This window comes from Bombyx mandarina, chromosome 26 (genome assembly GCF_030267445.1).
Source record: "Bombyx mandarina strain Sakado chromosome 26, ASM3026744v2".
NCBI classification, from domain to species: domain Eukaryota; kingdom Metazoa; phylum Arthropoda; class Insecta; order Lepidoptera; family Bombycidae; genus Bombyx; species Bombyx mandarina.
In genome coordinates, this window is record NC_143232.1 from 7,540,375 (window position 1) to 7,546,436 (window position 6,062).

The following is a 6,062-nucleotide window of genomic DNA, read 5'->3' on the forward strand; positions in this document are numbered from 1 at the left end:
TTTTATGTCGCGTTCAAGATTATTATCGTAAACTATTTTAGAGAGTGTATACCATAGACAGACTGGACATTGTATAGACAGGGCAAGCGAGGAACTTTTAAACTTCTTTTTTCAAATTCTGAAATTTCTTAAATTAGGACGCGGAAAAAAATTACTAAATTCACTGCTTACTTTAGATATTCGATGCTTATATACAAGTTCCGAACAACAACATTCGGAACCTCGGTCTACCGAGCAATTTCATCTGCTCAGTGGAAGAACTTCTCTTTGTATTTAACCCTCAAAAGCTCAACTTATATGGAGTGACTACCAGTGGATACTTAGCTAGTATTATCCCTTATATGATTGTCATATACCAATTTGTACCCTATTGTATTCTGAGCAGCCGGAACTACGGCAAAATATGACTTGAAAGAAACAAAAAAACGGGGTAAAGTTTATGTACGGATTTGTGATTTTTTTACTTTTTTTATTGCTTGGATAATTGGACGAGCTCACAGCCCACCTGGTGCTAAGTGGTTACTGGAGCCCATAGACATCTACAACGTAAATGTGCCACCCACCTTGAGATATAAGTTCTAAGGTCTCAGTATAGTTACAACGGCTGCCCCACCCTTCAAACCGGAACGCATTACAGCTTCAAGGCAGATATAGGTAGGGCGGTGGTGCCTACCCGTGCGGACTCACAAGACGTCCTACCACCAGTAAAAAGTGTGTGTAGTTTTGTCTTTAGTATTATATTTTAAATGGGTTTTATTACCTTGATCTGTTCCACGGAATATGTCAACGTTATTTCCACTAGCTTCCAGACGTCAGATTAACTTGAGCACAACACATTGATTTTATATATTTCTCATACAGTCCTGACCGATATCACCAGATTACGAAAATGATTATATGATTTTTTTTAATCGTGTTTTATTTTATCAAGATCAAGGCTGTTCCTTATGTTAATTACTATTTAAATTAAAAATATCAATATGTTGAATATAGAATTGTTAATGTTGAGAGCATAAATGTCTGGTTCTTATGTTTTTTATATGAAACTGTGCGTTATTCAACGGACTACTTTGTCAGGCGACGAAGGGCTCGACGAAATTAACCCATAGACACAGCCCACTGAGTTTCTCGCCGGATCTTCTCAGTGGGTCGCGTTTCCGATCCGGTGGTAGATTCTGCGAAGCACTGCTCTTGCTAGGGCCAGTGCCAGTAACATTCCGGTTTGAGCCCCGTGAGCTCACCTACACGTTAGGGTGAAACTGAAATAGCCTCTTAAGGCTATCAGCATAGATAGGAAAAAAAAAATCTCCAGGATTTTATTTCTAGTTTTGTCCGATGTGGATGTTCGTGGAGGATGAACGATTCATATTTAACCCATTAAGTTTCCCGCCGAATCTTCTCTAGCAGTCTGAAGTCTCCTGCGCGAGTCGTGCAGTCTATGGCGAGCCTTCAAGTTTGTTGAAGTAGAAATGATTACGGATATGATTATTGTATTAAGTCTATATGTGTGTGTATCACTGAATTTTGAAACTTAAAGAAAATAGGACTTATAAATAGAAAATAGGAAAAAAACCCATTAAAAAGCATGCATACGATTGCAAATGTAATATAGGTACATTTGCGATCGTATGGACTTTTTATTATTATTTATAACTAACACTACTTACACGATTTAACCACGCGTTTAATATTGTCATTACATTGTAATTTTTGTGTGTGGCCATGTGAGATCCGCAAGGGAGACTTTACTTAACAATCGTGCATGTCCACCAGAATGTATTTAGTTTTATTTATATTCGTATAGCTCTCAAAAACTGAAGTTTTTTTTTTATTGCATAGATGAGTGGAAGCTCACAGCCTATCTGTTGTTAAGTGGTTACTGGAGCCCATAGACATCTACAACGTAAATGCGCCATCCACCTTGAGATATAAGTTCTAAGATCTCAAGTATAGTTACAACGGCTGCCCCACCCTTCAAACCGAAACGCATTACTGCTTCACGGCAGAAATAGGCAGGGTGGTGGTACTTACCCGCGCAGACTCATAAGAAGTCCTACCTCCAATAATAATGTAAGTAATGTAATCTATACTAATATATAAAACAACAGTCGTTTTTACGGATGTTCCGTTATAACTACTGAACCGTGCATCCGATTGACTTGAAATTTGGTATCCATGTAGAGAATACTTAATGGATAGGCTATACTTAAAATAATGTACTTAATGGATAGGCTAATATTTATATGAGTGTTGGACTCTCTACACTAGTTGCGGGGCGTTAATGATGAGACTCTTTGTGGGGGTGAGAAATAATAATGTTAATTTTAAATGCTCAACGAAGCGAACGGGTACAGCTAGTTGTATATATGTAAGCTTATCTTGAAAATGTTGTAAGCGAGATTCAGGCATCTGTCAAATATCTTGGGTTCTGTGATGGCTTCTGCCACAAATTGTTTTAAATAAATTCGATGTATTTCTACTACAAGAGTGCGGGTATAATTTTAAATGCTCAGACAAAATTGGATCAAATTCAGCAAGAAACTGTAATGTTCCTAAAAAAATATGTACCATTACGAGGATCTCCGATTCGTTCTGAGTTTCCTCGAAATGGCAATCCTCTTATTGCTAGTGATGGTAGGACAATCATTACTGGTGGTAGGACCTCTTGTGAGTCCGCGCGGGTGGGTAACACCACCCTGCCTATTTCTGCCGTGAAGCAGTAATGCGTTTCGGTTTGAAGGGTGGGGCAGCCGTTGTAAGTATACTGAGACCTTAAAACTCATATTTCAAGGCGGGTGGCGGGTCTATGGGCTCCAGTAACCACTTAACACCAGGTGGGCTGTGAGCTCGTGCACCTATCTAAGCAATAAATAAAAAAACAATACAATAATAATTGAGAGTGCGATCTTGTGTGTTAAAGTATCAAAAAAAGTTTATGTTAATGTTTCCTACTCTGAGGGATGTTCTAATGAGCTATACAAGCTTCTGAGGCAAAATAATTTTAATAATGTACACATATGTCTGTATGGATGCATGTATGTATTTACTTTTTTAGTAACAACACTACAATAAGGAGTAAGTTTTTTTATTTTTTTTATTGCTTAGATAGGTGGACGAGGTCACAGCCCACCGGGTATTAAGTGGTTACTGGAGCCCATAGACATCCACAACATAAATGCGCCACCCACCTTGAGATATAAGTTCTAAGGTCTCAAGTATAGTTACAACGGCTGACCCATCCTTAGAAATAGGCGGGGTGGTGGTACCGACCCGCGCGGACTCACAAGAGGTCCTACCACCAGTAAAAAAACCAGTAAGGGACATTTTGTGAACTGTGCTTCAACCTGCTTCAAACATAAAATCAGTGCAGCGTCAACGCAAAAACTTCCACGTTGTCACAACAATATAATTAAAAGGGATTATGTATTTAGTGTATGCGCAATTAATTAGATTGTATTCCTTATGATAACTATTAATACCACGGAAACGTTTATTTGTTAATGTAATTAGGCTCGAAATATCTTCTGACGGTCAGCTGTTATGTATTGTTACATCTTAATTAAAGATAGGATTTTTTTGGCGTGATAACGTGTTATAAATCGAGGAACACTGGCTGCATGCACGAAAAAGTGTCACGTTCCATTTGAGCCTGAGCGTGCAAGCGAGAGCGCAGAACAAGCGATAGAGAGACACGATCGGCCCAAAAAAATTATCGAAAAGATTGTAATTTTCAATTTAATCTTTATATGTATATATGTGTACAATTACTAGACGATGACCGGTATTTTTTTTTATAAATTGTGTTTTTTAGAAATTATATTTAAACACGAATTACATATTGATAAAATGATGAAATATTCTAAGATCGTTTAGGCATTTTTAAGTGAACACGTGAGTTAAAAAGACACAAATAATATAAATAAACAATTCATTTTCTTGGTCTAACCTTAAACCAAACACTCATTGGCTTCGGGTGGCTTAACAACGCCATCTGCTGAAACAGCTTTACACCGGTCACTCACATGCGCACGAATACGCAAACCCGCAAGTGTAGGACGACATTTGCAAATGATTATGCAAAGTTTTCGCAGCATTCGTGGTTTTCCAAGCTGTGTCGGTTTTTTAACAGACATCAAAGCGCGCGAACCGCGAACCTTCGCGTAGTCTCCCACACATTCGTTTGCCCAGTTGCGCCGACGATTGCGAAGGTAACGGACGTATCGCCATTTTCATAGTTCGTGACGTCTACTGTGTAGCGTATCTTCATCAAAAGAAATCCTATAAAAACAGCATGGCTGTTAATGATGTCTGGGAAAGAATTCAAAACTATTTTTCTCTTCTATGTTCTATTGACGAATTAAAAAGGAGGAGAAATTCGTGAGACATTCGTGAACAAGTGTAGGAGGAAGCGCAAACGGGTTCGCAAATTGAGTATGCGAACCCATTTGCACAGCCGCTAGGTTTGCGAATGAATGTTTGACGGCCCTTCACATGCGCGCAAACATTCGTACAATGTACGAATATTTGCGCGCATGTCAGTGGCCGGCATTAGTGTTATTGTGTCTTTAAAGCAGTTAGTTGCTCTTAATTATGAAAAATAGTATTATTATTCGCCAATATATGTCGGGAAGTGTCATAAAGTTGATTATCGATAAAGTTGATTATTGAAAACACGAATAAAACAACATTTTCTGAAAATAAATCGTAGCTAGATCGATATATCGCCCCCGAAATCCTCTGTATACTAAATTTTATAAAAATCGTTGGAGCCGTTTCCGAGATTCAGATTATATGTATATATATAGAATATAGAATATATAGAATTGCCCGTTTAAAGGTATAAGATACAAAATAATTATGATTCAGTCATAACCATTCAATTCAATACATAAAAGTATTCATTTTTCCAAGAATGTTTCTTTATGACGTTATCACGTAAGACTATCGTCCGTAAACCAAGTTTACTGACGGCCATTGTTTCATATTTCAGACCCGTGAATTGGCCTCAAAGTTAATGCGGTTTCACGTCGCTAGACTATGTTCTGTGTGGGATATGTTAAGTCTCTAGTCTACGCCGATAAGCCCGAAACGATTGACCACTTGGAGGACAGCATTCGCCGCGTTATTGCCGAGAGGGCTCTGAAACTGCGATACTTTTTACTGGTAATAGGGCCTCTTGTGAGTCCGCACGGGTAGGTACCACCACCCGCCTATTTCTGCAGTGAAGCAGTAATGCGTTTCGGTTTGAATGGTGGGGTAGCCGTTGTAACTATACTGAGACCTTGGAACTTATATCTCAAGGTGGTTGGCGCATTTACGTTGTAGATGTCTATAGGCTCCAGTAACCACTTAACACCAGGTGGGCTGTGAGCTTGGGTGGACAAGCAATAAAAATTAAAATAAAATAAAAAACTTTAAGACAAATATTTTTTTGTATGGAAACTAGCGACATTTTGTAGTAGATGCCCCTAAACATATATGTTGTTAAAGTTAAGGCATTTAATTATTGTATAACTAAAAAGAGAAAATAAAAATAAAAAAAATCATACAAGTCTTTATTTGTTCTAGAAAATTTACAAAATGCGTTATTAAAAATAAAACATAGGATAGATAATATGTTATTGCCATCTACAGGACCAATGAGAAACTAATCGAAGCGAAGCCATCTAGTGGCCGACGCCCGTAACCACTTTTGTTAAATGCTTATGTGTATTATTCTATAATTGCCGATATGTATTATGTACGGTCACAAATGTTGGAAAAATCATCGAAAAATTTGACCTCCAGATTAGACTACGTCCGAGAGGTCGTGGCGGTGATACTTAAATTATAAGGACAAAAGATTATATTTCTAACAAAGTCAAAATCATCCAAGTCAATGTCATGAATAGACGTGATGTCAATTTAAAAAAAATCATCTTTGTTTTATTCCACTTTAAAGTTATATATCTCTACTAGCGGACCCGACAGACGTTCTCCTGTGAATGCATACACAAAAATTCAATCAAGTGGATGCAGCCGTTTAGTTGCAGTACAGATAAATAGCCTAGATACCGACTGCA